Source organism: Gorilla gorilla, chromosome 1, assembly GCF_029281585.2.
Source record: "Gorilla gorilla gorilla isolate KB3781 chromosome 1, NHGRI_mGorGor1-v2.1_pri, whole genome shotgun sequence".
Classification (NCBI taxonomy): Eukaryota; Metazoa; Chordata; class Mammalia; order Primates; family Hominidae; genus Gorilla; species Gorilla gorilla.
In genome coordinates, this window is record NC_073224.2 from 43209125 (window position 1) to 43228124 (window position 19000).

Below are 19000 nucleotides of genomic sequence, written 5' to 3' on the forward strand. Positions count from 1 at the left end.
TTCTCTCCTGGAAGTACAGAATTTAAAACCTTGATCCCCACAATGAGGAAAACAGTTGGTCTCAAACATGCCTCTGACAGTTTGGGCATCTCCAGGGGGCATCTCACACGAACTCCCTTTTGGTGCAGGTTTTGACCTCAGAGCTGTAGCTCAGGCTCCAGCTTGAGAACAGCTTGGCTCGTTGCCTTGAAACTTATTGGCACAATAAGAGATAATGATTTCCCTGGACACACTCCCTCAGAGCAGTTATTGTTGAAGTATTTCCCTTATTCCTCCTTTACCGGAAAACAATCCCTTATAGAAATCAGCTGAGGAAGACACTAATAGCAACTTCAAACACATGGCTTTCTCGCTGCCCTGACTTGGCAAGGAAGCCTGTTTGGAGCAGTTTGCTTCAGACCCAGGAACAGAATGTGACAAAATAAGTCCCTGTGGACTGATGTGGGCACCGAACAGTTGGCAGCTTTGGGGCCAGCAGGGCCAGTGACAAGAGATTGGTTTCCTCATTTGATTTCCCATTTGGACCCTGTTTGCCAGCCCCGGAAGGTCAGAAGCCACACTACAAAAATAAGAGGGTTTTTTTTCTCTCTTTTTCACCCACCCTCCATGGCTTCCATGACATTTCTTCTCCATCCCTTGGGAAATTTGTGTCTTTGTGAGATCTGTCCTCTGCCCTTCTTTTGTGAATATACCAAGACAAAGATCCATTTAATTTTCAGAAACTATGTCTGTCAATAAATTGCCTTTGCTCTGTCTCAGAAGGGGCGCTGCCACCATCCTCCCTGAGCAGACGTTCCTTATGTACAGAAAGCGTTTCTCATTATCTTCTTGACCTCTTGTGCAATCTTCTTTTCAAGCTCTCCTTGGGCTTTTCTTATCATGGTTTGCACTCCCTCAACCTCATTCTGTAATCGGCGGCATCCTTCTCAGCACCTGGCATTGGCTCCCTTGCCCACGTCCTCTGGTGTAACCTTGGTCGTTTCCCCTCCTTACCCACCAGAGCCTCTGAAATTGGGAGTGTCGTCCTTGCTCTCACCAAACCCAGCACTTCAGCTATTTTGCTTCCAGCTCCTCCAACCTTGCCTTCTAAAGGCCAGGCTGGAGAAATTGCCTTTCCATGAGTGTTTATTCATTGAGCACCTACTATGTGCCAAATATGGTTCTAGAAGAACAAGACAGACATGGTCCCTGCCCTCATGGGGTTACAATTAATACAAAAGAGACATGTAAACAGATAGTGCATAATGGTGAGCCCAAAGAGCCCAGATCAGTACAATCACCTCACAGGGGCTCAGTGGGGTCGTTTAAGTCTTTGAGGGCTACTCAGCAATAGTGTACATTTCGACATTAAATCACAGAACATTCTGTTCAACAATGTTACATCCACAAAGCTGAATTTTCAGCAGTTGCTGGGATAAAAAGAAGCACTGTGTGAAAATCAGTGCAGTGTCCTGATTCCAAAACTTGAGAAGGTGTGCAGTGCCCAATAGCTCTGTCCATTCCATGAGTAAGAAACTGTGACTTTTTAAGAATGAATTTTTAAAACTCTATTTTCATCCATTTTGTAAGAGTTGTTTTTCAAATGGCTACTAAGTGATGAGGGGATAAATACCGAGTATATTGTTCAGTCCTAACCGCATAATCAGAGTAACTTTCAGGATTTCTTTTGGCCTCGAAGTGCAACTAAAAAAACCACCGAGAAGCTAAGGGCACCATGACAGAGAAAGTTTGAGAACTTCTGATCAAAGCAAAGACCTGAAGGATGAGAAGGATTTGTTAGTTTGGCCTAGAGGAAGGGAAAGAATGTTCCAGACCAAGCAACAGGATAGCCAAAAACAAGATATGAGAGAACAGGATGAGTTGGAGAACTAGAAACTGTCCAAAAGGTGCTAGTTCCCCAATGCAAGCCACCCTTCCCGTCTCCTACTGCCCCCACCCTCACCCACTGACTCACACACTTGCCCACCCCTCCCCAGACCCACAGTCCTGCCCCACTATCTCTCTTCCTATTCCCAGGTCCCCAACGGCTGGGATCAGGCCTAAGCAGAGAACATCAAGATCTAAGGATTTGGTGAGGCTACAGGAATGGAGCCAAGCAGATGGTCGCCCCAGGGCTGCAGGGTAGCAGGCGAGAGTCAGGGTGTCGGCAGCCCACGTGGCAGGTCTGGCAGCCTTGCAGGTCTGGCAACAGAGAGATACTGGATTTCAGGGACAGGACTCCAGTCCCTGGAAGGAACTGAGGCTCTGAGCAGGAAACCAAGCAGGGACACAATTCCCAGAAATGGGGCACAGGGCGGGGGTTCAATGACACAGAACAAGTCAGGAGCCCAGTTACAAGAACAGGCACTAAACCACAAGGGACTTGCTAAGAGGGTGCAGTTTATTGATAACAGGGGAAAATCAGAAACAACTTGAATGTCCACAAATAGGGGATTAATACGTGATGGCAAGACTGCACTGAGGAATACTGTGCAGCATGAAAAACCCATGTTCTGTAAGCCCATGTGATAGTATGGGAAAGTTTCTTGAATCACGTGCACTAAGCTGGAACAGCAAGTTGCAACCTAATTCGTAAAATGAAATTCCTGTTTGGTGTAGATAGTTAGAAATGGCAGACAAGGAAGAAAAAATTGATAAATGCCTGGAAGGATATATAACCAAATATTATCTAACTGGGCAGAGTCTAGCTGATTGTCATTTTTTCTTTTTTCTACTTTTCTGTATTTTCTAAAGTTAAAAAAGAACAGTATTGCCTTGATTTCCTTAATGAAAAGAAGCAAAAATAAAAGCCACTTATAGTAATAACCTTTCCCAGTACAGACCAAAGTCATAGGAGAAATTGATCTCCCCAATTAGTTTGGTTCTCTCTACAAACATGGAAAGTCAACAATTATGGGTGGAGTGGGGAAACAGAAAAAAATTTTTTTCTCTTTTTTTTTGTTTTTCTTTTTTTGAGACGGAGTCTCCCTCTGTCGCCCAGGCTGGAGTGCAGTGGGGCAATCTCAGTTCACTGCAACCTGCGCCTCCTGGGTTCAAGCGATTCTCCTGCCTTAGCCTCCCAAGTAGCTGAGATTACAGGCATGCACCATGATGCCCGGCTAATTTTTGTATTTTTTAGTACAGACAGGGTTTCTCCAGTTGGCCAGGCTGGTCTCGAACTCCTGACCTCAAGTGATCCACCTGCCTCAGACTCCCAAAGTGAGAGGATTATAGGCGTGAGCTACTACACCTGGCCAGAAAAAAAAAAATTCTCAAAAAAAAATCAATCATTCGAAGATAGGAGATGAAGCTGCTTGGATGTTAAGTATAACATCAAGGCCAGCTTGGAATTAGGAAGGATAAAAAATAAAAGACCAGCAACCTGACTTCACCTCTGCTGCCACCCCTTCTCATGGTTCCTGGTCCTAACTTCTGCCCGTGGCCAGGTGCTTACCCTCTCCCCAGGAGCAGTAACTGCTCAAAGTACCTCTGAAGCTTTGGGTGTCTGATGAGGGTTACCCGGCAGGTGAGGTCACATGGTGCAGTTGCAGTAGCAGCATCAGGACAGCAACCTCTGAACTAGTGACAGAGCACAGGGTCTGGGGCCAGCAGCCCTGCTCTGAACCCTGACTCTGTCTTCAGCCAGCTGTGTGGCTTTGGACAAGCTATGTCTGAGATTTCTTCATTTACAAAGTAGGAAGAAATAATAATATCTGCCCTACTGGGTTTGTGTGAGGTAAATCTGCCTGCTGTGCTTTGTAAGCTACAGCATGTGTAAGTTAATGTTATTATCGGATAGTTGGAGGTTCCACTAACACAACAGGACACAGTTCTGGAGAGTGTCAGAGATCTCTCAGACTCCACAAACCACATCATCTTTACTCACTGCAGTTAAGCCTCTGTATTTGCAAGAACTCTCATACCAACAGACCACATGGCTCTGATCTCCACGGGGAAAATACAAAGGGTACCTCTTGCTCTCTCCATTAGGAAAATTCTATGAAATAAAGCCCCCAAACTCTAAGGCTGCAAGGGAGCTAGAGAAAACTAATGAGAAAAGTCCTTTGCAATTTTTGCTTGGCATCTACTACCTCTGGCTAAGAAATGGGTATATCTTTGCTTCCCAAAGACCTTAACTTTGATCTGAGCCTCAGGTCATGACCTGGGAAATAGAAAACCCCAGAGAATTGAAACATCAGCTCTAAGAAAACCTCTTCTCTTGGGGATCCTGAAGAGCCCCAAAGAAGACTATAAAATGTTATTCTTTCATTGAATTTAGAGATTTTTATGTTAGAAACACCAGGCCGGGCGCGATGGCTCACGCCTGTAATCCCAGCACTTTGGGAGGCCGAGGCAGGCAGAACGCCTCAGCTCAGAAGTTTGAAACCAGCCTGGGCAACATGGCAAAACCCCATCTCTACTAAAAAAAAGAAACTAGCTGGGTGCAGTGGCAGGTGCCTGTAATCCCAGCTACTCGGGAGGCTGAGACAGGAGAATCGCTTGAACCCGGGAGGCAGAGGTTGCAGTGAGCCAGCCTGGGTGACAGAGCGAGACTCTGGAAAAAAAAAGAGAGAGAGAGGAAGGAAGGAAGGAAGGAATGGAGGGAGGGAGGGAAAAAGAAAGAAAGAAAGAGAGGGAGAAAGAAAGAAAGAAAGAAAGAAAGAAAGAAAGAAAGAAAGAAAGAAAGAAAGAAAGAAAGAAAGAAGGAAAGAGAAAGAGAGAGAGGAAGGAAGGGAGGGAGGGGAAAAGAGAAAAGAAAAGAAGGAAGGGAGGGAGGGAGGGAAGGGAAGTGAAAGAGGGAAGGAAGGAAAAAAGGAAGGAAGAAAAGAAAAGAAGGCAAAAAAGAGTAATAAAGACTGGAAGTTTTATTTGGAGGAATGAGAATTTTTCTCCAGCCTCTTAGAAACTCAATATAGCATTAAATGGAGATGACCATTTAAACAACCAAAGAATCATAGAGAGAGGACAGAATCCATTGCAGAGGCATGAAGTTCTGAGAATCTTCAGACACCATTAAGTTTATCATCTAAGGAGCTTCATCCTCAGGAAGCCACGTGAGGCACTGAATGAAGCTGTCACTGACCCAACAGACCAGCCAACAGACCCACAGCCTCCATCCTGTGCTCCCAGCACAGAATCTAGTCCTGACCTTCCAACTCCAGGCCAAGTGTGGGAGCAGCATGGTCCAGAAGCTGCTGCACCTGGAAAGGAGCTTTCTTCTCCATCCATAAGGCCCTGAGAACTGTGGCTGTCTTCCTAGTCCTTGACCATCGGAGACATTTTCATGTGTCTTAAGTAGTAATATATATACATATATATATATATATATATATATATATATATATATATATATATCTCCTATTATATTAAGGAGGAAATATGTATATTTTAATACATAATATAAATATATGCTATATAAAATAAATATATAATATAAATATATGTTATATAAACATATATAAATATATATTTTCTACAGTTTAATATATAAATATATATTTACATATAGTAAACATATAAATATATAAATATTTATGAATATACAAATATATGCAATATATAATATATACAAATATAAATATATAATACATTTACATATGTTTATAAATTTATATATATTTAAATATATATTTTATAAATACATAAATGTATAATAGGAGTAAATATATATTATTCTTAATAAGAAATATATATATATTTACTCTTTAAGACACATGAACTATATATATTCACACCCACACACAAACATTTAAATCAAATACAGGTAAATATGAACCACTGCCTCAAATTTAATTCATTTTGATTGAATCAGATCTTTGTTTTGGAAAGAGAAAATCAACCTGTTTTATCAAATTTTTTCACCTGCTTCTGAAAACCCTGAGTCTGGCACCATGCCAGGGTGGCAGGAATGAGGATCATTTATTTGTTCTTGCCTAGTAACTTCCTTCCATCTTGCAAAGCATGGCTTCACCCAGAGTGCTTCACAGGCAAGCCCCACTGTCTCATCCTCCTTCCCAGCCTGGGATGCCACAAATCTTTCTCAGTCTTCTCACAAAGTCAGCCAATACTTAGGGCCCTTTTTTGCCCTACCACTTATTTATTTGTTCATTCACGTAACAAATACCACTGAGTGGCTAGTGTGAACCAACTATTACATTTGAGACTATTGCATCAAGGAAAGTAATCTTCTCAAAAACATGCACCCTATGGTTGTTTATTTTTAAAGTATGAGAAATTCAAGTCAAAGTTCTGGTGAATCTCTTGCTAGTGGGGAGAAGTGGAGCTGGTGGGGAGTTAGAAATGATTCCTAGTAATCTTAAGGTGGGGATAGACAGGGGAGAGCTCCAGCTTTGCTCCCTCCCTAAACAGACACCTATCTTGTCACCATGGGCTTTGTAGAGAAGAAAGAAAAGGCTAAGGGAAGGCCTGAGGGTTTCAGGGAAATGGGCTCAGGGAAGAAGTTCAAGTGCATCTATCTCTGATTCCCCCTATAGGCCCGATTAGAAAAACAAGTTATGTTCCCAGAATGGAATTACCAAAATGACAATGTCTCATGCCTCTCTGTTCATTTAAAAAGTGATTTTGATGAAGGCAAAAGGGTAGAGAGGGGACTCCTCCAAGTTCTGTGGTGTGTGGACTGTTTTGAACTTTCTGTCTATTAAGAGGGAGCTTCTGAGATGAGGCCTGGGATTCTGTATTAGTCCGTTTTCAGATTTCTATAAAGAAATACCTGAGACTGGGTAACTTATAAAGAAGAGTTTTAATTGACTCACAGCTCCACATGGCTGGGGAGGCCTCAGGAAACCTACACTCATGGTGGAAGGCAAAGGGGAAGCAAAAACCTTCTTCACGTGGCAGCAAGAGAGGGAAGCGCAAGCCAAGAAAAATGCCAGACGCTTATAAAACCATCAGATCTAATGAGAACTCACTCACTATCATGAGAACAGCAAGAGGGAAACCACCCCCATGATCCAGTCACCTCCCTCCCTCTACACATGGGGATTATAGGTCCCTCCCTGGACAGGTGGGGATTACAATTCGAGGTGAGATTTGACTGGGGACACAGAGCCAAACCATGTCCACATTCTTCACTCCATAGCTGGGATCCTGAGCACCTGAGCCAGGTCAGGGCTTCCCAGACCTCTCTGTGAAGAGGAGACAGTGAGGGAAGAGGAGGCAGGTCATTCTGATCTATTTCATAAGCCACAGCCACTTTCTTCACCATGCCCTTCGAATCCACATTTGAATCAAGAAACGCCACAATTGGTACAAGCGACAGATTTGAGGGCAAAAAAGTAATAATGCAAAACCGCCAGCTAGAACAGATTTTCCCGTGATTGAAGATGGCAATAATAAGACAAAAGACAGATTTTTGCCTTCAAGAAACTATCTCTTCATTGCAGCCAAAGCAACACAAAATTCAAGGCAAACATTCCATTATTTTCCCCCCACTGTTTGGAAATATGGAAAAAGAAAATCTTGCCATGAATGTTTTTTTTCCCCCCTCGTTCTACCAGAAGTGACACTCTTTTTTTTTTTTTTCTCCAGTGTTAGCAAATGACTGGGTATGATTCTTCTGGTGCTTGGAACAGAGGACAGACCCAGCAAAGAAAAGAGCCTGGATGGGAGACAGCCTGCAGGAAATTGTGAAGCTGCTAAGAAAACAGAGACCCCCTCAACAGGCTGTCTTTACAACATTAGTCTTTTTGAATATTATGAAAATATTATCTGCCTTATTGATCACCAGCGCCCTAAATAGAATAGAGCTGTTTATAACAAATGCAACCAGCAATTGTAAACGTCCAAAAACAAGAACACACAACACTCATCTTCTAGCTGCATACCCACTGATAAATACCACACAGGGAAAATGAAACACTATACATTTTGATTGCGTGAAATTTGGGAAATCACAATAATCTAAGACATCACTAGATTCTAAATGTAAGACGTAGTCTTACATTTTTACATTTTATGCCGGATATCTGTTTTGGCATGAAATGTAAATGTCTGTATAAAATAATGCAGTTTTTTTGTTTTTGTTTTGTTTTGTTTTGTTTGAGACGTAGTCTCTGTCACCCGGCTGGAGTCCAGTGGCACAATCTCGGCTCACCTCAACCTCCGCTTCCCAGGTTCAAGCGATTCTTCTGCCTCAGTCTCCAGAGTAGTTGGGATTACAGGCATGTGCCACCATCATGCCTGGCTAATTTTTGTATTTTTAGTAGAGACGGGATTTCATCATGTTGGCCAGGCTAGTCTCGAACTCCTGACCTCAAGTGATCTGCCTGCCTCGGCCTCCCGAAGTGCTGAGATTACAGGTGTGAGCCACCACACCTGGCCTAAAATAATGTATTTTATACATTAAAATACTGAGTCCCCAGATGCATATTTTTCTGGGAGAGTTTCTGATTTTGTCCTCATTTTTTTTTATTTACCTAAAAAGCAGATTGTGGGATTCTGAAGATCATTCAGTCCAATGGACCCATTGTATAGACAGGAAAACTGAGGCCCCAAAGAGAGGAAGTAACTTTTCCCAGGTCACATAGATAAGCAGAGCTGGGATTGAAACTCAGATATAACTCTAGATTGTTTAACATCCTGGATAGATGAGTTAAAAACAGGTTCAATTTTTGGATGGGCTGAGTGACTTTGCACAGAAAGAAATTCTATTTGTACATGCAAGGTTGTGTACTCTTTTAACTAGCTAGTGATTTCCTACTTATGTGCTGTTGGAGAGTGTGACTTCTTCAACACCTTCTCTTACCACTTCTAGAAAATACAAAAGAGGAGTCATGGCAATATCTGCAGCTCTGAAGGACAAAGATATGCTTTCTCACATGGTTATTCTCCTGGGGCTGGTGAGATTGTGTTTCTACAAGTTGTGGGGCTTTTTCCTTTTATGTATTTACATTACTTGCAATGGCAAAACCCACAATTACTTTTGCGTCAACCTAATACCTCGAGACAAGTCATCACTCTGTTTTGTTTTTTGTTTCTTTTTTTCAAACAACCCTGAGATTGAAAGGAGACTTCTCCAGGAGCCGCTCACTCTGAGTCAGGCAAGTGCCTCTTTAAACACTCTACCCTGGGTACCACATTTGCCTGACCCTAGTCCTGCTCTGCCCTTGACTTTTTACATTGCTTATTTACTACATTGTTCTATGAGTATCTTTCCTAACAACAACAAAATAAGTGGGTCCTTCATTCAGAGCAGCTCTGGGTTTCTTGGTATTCTGCAAGGCCAGGTGACATAGACCCGTGGACTCCTAAAGCGTTTAGAAGCCAGAGCCGCCTCTGTCACTGAGAGGTGGACCTAAATTGCCACTGAGTGACTTAGTCATGAAGGCTCTCTGATCTTCGGTTTCCCCTTCCTTTCCCAAGGAATATCTGCCATGGATCGTCCTGCTGAACCTAAGCATGGAGATTTATTCCTCTCTTGTCAAATCCGCCCTTCCCTGTTTCTAGGATGTTCTTCCCAGGTCCTCTTGCCTGGCTACGCTCTGTTTCCTTCTTCACATCACCTTCTCTGGATTCCCTGAAAGAGTCTCGCTCTGGGATGTAGCCCATGGCCCCACTTCACTCACTCCTAGACTGGTGGACATGGCCCAAACCCATGACCCTGCGCTCGCCTTGCCCCTGCACACCAACCTGCATTTCTCCATGGTTGTGCAAGGATATCCCTTAAACATGCAAATATTAGCTTAACATTTTCTTAACTAGAATAAAGTATAGGTGGATATGTATCTGTTTTCTAAATATATGAATGGAAAAGAACCCTTTAAACCTAAAAGCAATGAAAGAAACCACAAAGGAACAACAGATTTAATTATAAAAATTTGAACATCCACATAGTAAAGAAAAAAATAACCAACATACTTCCATTCTCTTGTTCGGGTATGTATGCCATCCTCCTTGGCGCACAGTCTAGCCTCAGAATCAGTCACTTGGTTTTGAACTGTCTATCCTGACAGTGGCTTTGGCTGTCCTTCGAGAAATGTCTCTGTCCAGCCACAGTCACAGTGACTCCGTCCACATGACCACCCTGGCTCACAGAGGTAGGGTACAAACAGACTCTGAATACTTAAAGCAATTAATAATTCTCTGTTGTTTTACTCGATATGTATCTCAGTATTTGACTTCACAAGGGCAAAAAATGTATTTCTACTCTTGGCATAGTGCTGGATTTGAGAAGTAAATAATGAACAGAGCCAAGAAAATGAAAGTTATAAAGCCAAATGAGAGGAAAATAATGTAAGTATTAGGATTCTTCAAAAGTAAAGTTTTATGACCAGCTGTCAGTTATTAATGCTAAGAAACAGCCAAAATAATTGAAAAGATCAAACCAGGAGTGGTGGGCTCAAACCAGGAGCCCACTTACTGCGCAGCAGGGTTCTCTCACCCAAGGGGGCCCTTCCTGACAAAGTGGACACATGTTGATAGTGAAAAGTTGACCCTTCATTCCATCAAAGTCAAATCCATGTAAAACCAGTGCTTTTGGTGGCTGGTCTTACTGTCTTCTATTGTGCTGCCTTGTCTTCTTCAACTGGACCTCATTTACTTGGCTGGTGGAGAAAACCCTTTATAATAGAGGGAGGACAACCACCTTTTACTGGATTACTGGAAGAAAGGAGTTGAAGGAGGCAGGGAACCAGCAGGCAGCAAAGCCACTCACGTTGACTCCTATCACCTCATGGCATAGCCCCAAGGTATCACTCCAGAGCATGACCAAAGAGGGACAGAAAATTCTTTATCCCTAAGCCCTTCATCCCATCTTCGTAGCCTGTCTTAATGGGCAAGTCTTTTCGGTTTACTTTGTGATACTGCCTTCCTCCTCTAATCAAGTGATCCTTTGCCACTTCCTGTCGTTTTCATAACTCAGGCAATCTTAAGCTACCTGCCATTTATAACTAATTTGCATTCTACAATTATTTTTCCATGTCTTTTTCTCTCTTCACTTCTACTTTTTGTTCTGGTATTTAAAAACTAAATAAAACAAAACACAACAACAGCGAAAAAAAATCCCCAATATAACAAAATTCTTGGGAACTGGGCATTCTGCCAGGTTTAGTGATTCTTCAGGGATCACTAAAATGTGGGAGCCCCACTAGGCTAAGGCTCACATAGTTTCAGACATTGTTAAGTTAAAACCTATGAAATTATCATTTTGGTAGACCAAAAGTAGCTGAATTTTGAGAATGCCACACAGTTCAATGTCAAATTATAAGCACTCTGTTGAACACTAGCTTCACTATGATTCCCCTGGTAAAGGCATCCTGCAAAAAGTTAGCAGAGCTGCTGCCATGATGTCCTAAACGAGGCACGAATTGCTGGGCTGGTCCGGCAAAACCACTGTCTTCCAAAAGCAGCTGAGGAGACCTGGAGGGGAACTGATGGTTTGCGTCCCAGCCATCCGTGGTCAGGAAGGGGACACCTGTGTGCCTGTCTGCTTCTTTCTCCTGCCTGCCCTTTGCAAAGGAAACGTGGTTGGAATGTTCTCTCACCACAACAATGAGAAGAAATGGACAAGAGGCTGTTTCATCACCTTTTCCTCTGCCCTGATGCTCTGGTAGGGACTGGAGAGCAAGCATCCACTATGTTTGGGAGGCTACAAGAGGAAATCACTGTCATTAACCCAACATGGGTCATTCATTCTGAGGTATAATGGTTGGAGGTGGAAATTTCAGCTTGAAAGGAAAAGAAGTTATTTGACCCATGAGCCTGTGTCTGGGTCTGTGAGGCCACATGTATACATTGGTGTCATTGTGAATAATACAGATAATGGTGGCGTTTACCTTGAAAGTCAACACAAAGAAGAGGAAGAGTCTGGAACTAGTGTTTGTGGGTGTCATTGCAGTCCCCGAGTGGTGTCCAGTTTTATTTTAATAAACAGGAAATTTTTCTTTTCACAGCTTAAGATGGGAAATAAAGAAGTATTGTTCTGGAACGGCACTCTTCCTCCTCCTATTTGATGTTTCTGATGTATGCCTCCACCCACCTCTCTCCCAAACCCCAGTGCCACGAAGGCCAAGATTTTTTTCAACAAAATCTAGCCCCAGGCCACTTTTCCAAGCAGGATGGGCTTCACTTTGACATCCTCTCCACCCTCCACTCACTTCCTGTGCTGGCACTGTCTCTGTCTCCCAGTGTCTTGTCCCTGGCTCTGCCTGGCCCTCCCCACCAGGAATAGAGCACCCAGTTCAGTCTACCACAGCAGACTCCACGCCCTAATGGGTCTGCATCTTGTTTTGAAGATTACATGTGTAGATACGTAGAGGACTTAGAACAGCATTCAGCATATGGTAAGCACTATATAAATGTTAACTAATAGTATTATAGGAGGTGATTAATTAATGGATTTTGTTATTATTATGAAGATTGAGGTGGTACAAATAATCACTACTTGAGGGCCTTGATTAAAAGTCAGTTTCAAATTGTCAGAGGAGAAATTATAGGAGCCCCTCACCTTGGCTCCCTAAAAATAAAATGGGAGCCACATACGTAATGTTAAATTTTCTCATACTGTAATCACATTTTTTAAAGTAAAAGGGTAAAACTTATTTAATAATGTATCTTATTTTACCCCTCTATCCAAAACATTATCATTTCAACATGTAATCAATATAAAATTTTAAATGGCATATTTTACCCCTTTTTGTGCTAAATCTTTGAAATCTGATGTGTCTTTTACACACATAGCATATCTCTGTTTGTATGCTAATTTTTCAATGGCTAAAGTCAAATGTAATCCTACTGAAATGGTGAAGCTTTGTTTAATGGAAGAAATAGTACCCATTGCTTCCATTTTTAGGCTGGGCATGGTGGCTCACACCTGTAGTCCCAACACTTTGGGAGGCTGAGGTAGGTGGATTGCTTGAGGCCAGTAGTTCAAGACCAGCCTGGCCAACTTGGCAAAAGCCGTCTTTACTAAAGATATAAAAATTAGCCTGGAGTGGTGGTGCACGCCTGTAATCCCAGATACTTGGTAGGCTGAGGCACAAGCATCGCTGGAACCCAGGAGGCAGAGGTTGCAGTGAGCCAAGATCGCACCACTGCACTCCAGCCTGGGCAACAGAGCAGGGCTCTGTCTCAAAAAAAAGAAAATTAAATTTAAATTAACTGTAAAATTCAGTTCCTCAGTCACACTGACTGAGTGCCCAATAGCCCAATAGCCATTGTATCGGGGCATGCAGGTCTCAGCTGCCTACTGACTTCCTCCACTCGCCACATGCCTCCCACCCCACCTACAACAAACTCTCCTCCTCTCCTTCCTACCACGGACCTTTGCTTGTATCTTTCCTTTTACCAAGAATGCCTTCCCCTCCTCTTTCAGGTCCCTTCCATTGCTTCCTTTAACTCCAAATTCACCTCTTCCCTAAAGCCCTTCCTGACAGTTCACTGTTTAGGACCTATCATTGCCTCCAACCTTGTGTGCCCAGGGCTCTGTTGTGTGTAATCTGAACTACTTTTATGTGTATTTGCTAAGTGTGGGTGTATGTGTGTGTTGCTTGATTAGTAACCCCTTCCAGGGGAATATCCTTGACTTTATGAGCCATTTTCCCCTGGCCTGGACTATTGCAGTAGCCTCCTAATTGGTCTCCCTGCTTCCACTCCTGGCCACTTTGAAAATCCACCCTCAACACAGCAAGCAGCCAGTGACCTTATTTAAAATACAAATCAGATCATCTATCTCCCATCTAAAATCGTAAAAACCTACTGTTTTTTTTTTTCATTGAAATTCAAATTTCTCAGCCTGGCCTGTAAAGCTCTCCTGAGTGGGCCCTGCCTGCCTCTCTGACTCTGTCACCTTCCACCTCGCTGTGCCCCACCACACCAGTCTTTCTTCTGCTGTTTGAGCATCTCGAGTCCCTGCCCACCTCAACACCAGTGCCATTGCTGAACACTCTGTTTGTAATGCTCAGCCCCACCCTGGATCCTTGCTTGGTTGGTTTCTTCTTATCATATGTAGGGCCTCCTTGATTTCCATTAGCATCCACTCCCACTCCTAACCCCCAGCTTGCACTCTGTCACAGCTCCTTGTTTCTTTTCTTCATCTGTTATTACAACTTTGTTGATCTTTTGTTTACCTTTTCTTACAGCTGTTTGAAATTATCTTGTTCATTAATCGATTGGCTTGTCAATGTCTGCTTCCCATTAGAATATAAGCACAAAGCTTGCCCCTCTTGTCCACTACTGTATCTCAGGACCTAAAGGCCTAGCACAACAGAAACTCTTAATTAATATTTAAAATCCATTAATTAATATAAAATCCCATGTAACTCTCATGGTTGGTAAACCCAAAACATTAAGTGGGCATTAAATTAATATCACAATTCACAAAACAGCTAAAAAAGTGGTTACAAATTTAAGTCTCTACAGAGATTCCACAAGTGGCACATGAATAAGGTACAATGGAGAAGGGTGGGTCCTGTGGCCAACTGGAGAGCACCTGCTACCCCTAGAAAGGGCAAAAGTACTCAGCTCCAGTCATTGTTGCCTCACAAGACTACAGGCCAGTGTCATCTGAACCCCTGATTTTTCAAGAAAAGCTAGATATTCAAACATTTTAATAAAATTTTTAAATTATTAAAACTGTACAGACAAAATAAGACTGCTGGATATATTTATCCTACCAGTTTTCAACTCTGATTTTTAATGCTTTCCATTTAATTTTTATTTCTTCCTCAATTTCAATTAAATCTTTGACACAAAAAGCAGCTAAAACTCATCATTTTCTCTTTTTTCTTTTTCACATTCCTCTTTGATCATTTCCTTCCACCCAGTAACTCAAAGCCATTAGGGTTTTTGAATACCAAATCCAACAACTTATTTCAATCTTCATTGTCTTTGATTATTTCATACCATGGGAATCAGTTGTGCAGTACTGCCCAGCTTCCCCCTCAGGAATGAAGGTCTTTACCTCCTCAGGCTATTGGCAATATTTCCTGCAGACAAACCTTAGCTCTTAACCCCCTTTGGAAATTGTCTAAGCTGAAGACACCTTGGAAAGCCACCTATCCCAAGGTCATGCTCCCTTCCTGGGGCAGACACATCCCAAGATGTGACTAACTGATTGACACAGGTAAAAAGCCTTAACACTTCTTGTCCCAACTCAGGAAAGGTGTGAAGGGGCACTGGCTTTGGAGTTCCCCACAGGTTCCACTGAAGCCTCAGCTGTAATTCTAGAACACTCCAACTTCTCCCTCTCCCTAGACCTGTTTCATTAACCTCCCTTACTGGGTATTGCTCCCAAAAGCACCCCCCTAATAAACTTCCTCTTTATAATCTCCATCTCAGAATCTGCTACCCAGGGGCCCCAGTGTGACTGTAAGTTTAAGAAGTGAGAATTTGGAGCCAGATCTCCCATCATCAGGCTGGCAACAGGGACTCCATCCCTGGTGAGGGGGCAAAGCACAGTCCGCCCCTGGCACAAGGCTGCAGTGCCATTGTTACAACCCTCCGCTTGGTGAAGTGGGATAATGTGCTGCTGGAGGGGCATGCACTAGCTGGGGCAGGGTATCAGGTAACCGAGAAACATGGTGGGAAACAGAAGGAGAATGGAATTTAGTGGCTGTTGGGAATTTCAGTGGAGGCTTTGAAAAAAGATAACAAAAGATAGAGTGTGAGTAAACTTCGGGGGTTTTGTGTGCAAAGACAAGCAATCAAGAAGAGAAGTCACCATCTTGGCATGGGGAATTGACCCTGGCCTTCAGGAGGTAGTAAGGCTGCTGTTGCAGAGTGGGGGCAGAGAAGAATATGCTCAGCACACAGGTGATGTGCTTGGGCATCTCTCAGTTCTTTCTCACCCAGTTTCCACAGTAAATGGACCAGTGCAGCAGACCTCACCTGAGAAGGGCATCGTGCCTGGTGGCCCAGACCTCAGGGATGAGGGTTTGGTCATGGCATCGGGTAAGCCAGCAAGACTAGCAGAAGTGCCAGCTCATGGGGAAGGGATGCAGGGGAGAGGAGAAGCATCAGTTATGGTCCCGAGACTAGCTGCGGTGGTGGGGGCTGCAGTTTATCCCACTAACTTTCCTCTTCCAAGTTTTGCTCAGGAAGAGAAGCTCTTTGGATCCTGAAGGATACTGCCAGGAGATATATAAAGAAGTGGCTCTGAGGACAGAAGGAGTAGACTGTGTGGACACTGTAATGGACTCCCCAGATTCCACTTTAGGAATGAAGGACTCGCCGCCACCACCCGGCTGCCGGAGCACTGCCAACAGGCAGTCCTAGGATGTTAGTCCTCTCTGGAAATGGCCTCCGCTGATGAGAGTGACCTCACCCACGGTCATGACCTCCTTTCTAGAGCAGCTCACTTTGAATGACTGATCAGCATGGGAATATAAATGCTCAGTCCCTTCACCCCAACTCAGGGCATCTCAGAAGGCTCATCCCAGCTTCTGAGCTCCCACATGTCCTCTGAGGCCTCAGCTGAGATTGCCTCACAGCTTACTGTCTCCCTCAGCCAAAACCACTTCTGTCCCGTCTCTTCTACTGGTGTTGATCCCAAAAATCTCTCCATTTTGAGATCTGCTTCCCAGAAAATTCAACCTTCAACATGCTGACCTTTCCTTCTTGAAATTCCCCTGCCTCTTAATTTTCAGACGCTGAATTTCTTCAGTCTCTCTCATGGCTTCCACCTTCATCCAGGACGTCCTTCTCTTCCTCCCACTCCTCGAGAGTAAATGTGGCCTACTTTTAGTCACCTTTCCTTGGAAGAGAGGATTTCTGACAACAGGATGCTACCTGCTAGCAGAAGATTTAACCCCCACCTGCATAAACAGATTGCTCTTCTATATTTTACATTCCCTAGACGTAAAGCACCAATTTTTCTTGTCTATCCCCAGGAAATACAATATTGGTTAACATAAGTAATATGTATGGCAAACAGTCTTAGCAAATCAAGAAGGTCCTAGAAGTTTTTCTAATTCTCACAAAAATTTACATTTTGTAATGTTATCTTCTCCCCCTCGTTGCTGCTCCAGACACACACAAACACACACACACACACACACACACACACACACACACACCCCACTACCTTTTGTCACAAGAATAAGGCAAAACACATGCCCACAAAAAATATATGTGAATTCCATCTTACTGCCCATCTTTCAGCCCATTGCCTGATAACTCTCAGCCTCTGGGGAGCAGGACCAATTCCTATTCTTCAGTTCACGGTTATTCTCTGATCCTGTATGACCAACAGGATCATACAGGTGGTACAACGTATGGGAAACATGATGATCTGAGGGCAAAGAGACCTGGATTTCAGGCATGATTATGCCACTGATGAGCCATTCTATTTTTTTTTTTTTTTGAAACAGAGTTTCACTCTTGTCACCCAGACTAGAGTGCAATGGCACAATCTCGGCTCACTGCAACCTCCACCTCCCAGGTTCAAGTGATTCTCCTGCCTCAGCCTCCGGAGTAGCTGGGATTACAGGCACCCACCACCACGCCTGGCTAATATTTTTGTATTTCTAATAGAAATGGGGTTTCACCATGCTGGCCAGACTGGTCTCAAACTCCTGACCTCAGGTGATCTGCCCACCTCGGCCTCCCAAAGCGCTGGGATTACAGGCCACTGCGCCCAGCTCTAGAGCCATTCTTAAGCAAGGTCTTTGTTTCCCCACTTATAGAAGTAGGAAAAGAGTCCTTGACTGACCAACCTTCTTCCTAGGTCCATCAACAAGCTAAAGTAAAAACTTACATGTGGCAGTTAATAGAAGGAGACACAGCCATAATGGCAAATTTCCCTTTGGGTTTTCTCTTCTGATGCACATGCTGCCTAAAAGAAACATCTAGAGCTAAGCAAGTGCATGGGAGTGTGGTTCAGGGATCCCAGGCCTCCTCAGAGCCCTCAGGTGACTCACCAGGGCAGAGGTCCAGAGCACTAAGCCCCTGCTTAGGCCTTCCACTGCCTCTCTCCTCTGCTCTAAGAGGCCAAAATGGGGCTGCTATTCCAGGAGCTGCTTCTCCATGCTCCTGAGAGATCTGTAAGAACACTGTGTGCCTCTGAATCTCCCTCTCATTTGGTTTACTTTTGGGTGCCTGCTCTGAGATGTTCAGCCTTTACAAGGTTCACGTGTGTCATTCCAGTGAGAGCGCTAGTGGAGATTATCACCGGCCATGCTGACCCCTACCCCAAGCCAAGGCTAATGCACCTCCTGCAGAGGGACCTGCCCTTTATTTCCATTGGAGGAAAGAGAAGACACAGCATTAGTGACTAGAGCCCAGGAGGATGACGCTTTGTGGGGCAGGTGCATGGGAGATGTCACCCCCTGCTATTGTCTCAATGTTGTGTACCCCAAAATTCATATGTTGTAACCTAAGATCCAATGCAATAGTATTAAGAGACAGAGGCCGGGCATGGTGGCTCATGCCTGTAATCCCACCACTTTGGGAGGCTGAGGCGGGCAGATCACAAGGTGAGGAGATCAAGACCATCCTGGCTAACACAGTGAAACCCCGTCTCGACTAAAAATACAAATAAATTAGCTGGGTGTGGTGGTGGGCACCTGTAATCCCAGCTACTCAGGAGGCTGAGGCAGGAAAATGGTGTGAACCCAGGAGGCATAGCTTGCAGTCAGCTGAGATTGCGCCACTGCACTCCAGCCTGGGCAACAAGTGAGACTCCATCTCAAAAAAAAAAAAAAAAAAAGACAGAGGTTTTAGGGGGTGATTAGGTCATGAGGACTCTACTCTCATGAGTGGGATTAGTGCCGTGATAAAAGAGGCCTGTAGTCCCAGCTACTCAAGGAGGTTGAGGTAGCAGGATCACTTGAGCCCGGGAGGTTGAGGCTGTGGTAAGCTATGACTGTGCCGCCGTACTCCAGTCTGGGTGAGAGAGAGAGACCCTGTCTCAAAACAAAGAGGCCTGAGGGAGCTTATTGGCCCCTTCTACCACGTGAAGACAAAGTGCCATCTATGAGGAACCGGCCCTCAGCAGATGCCAAATCCACCAGTGCCTTGATCTTGGACTTCCCAGCCTCCAAAACTGTGAACAATAAATTTCTATTGT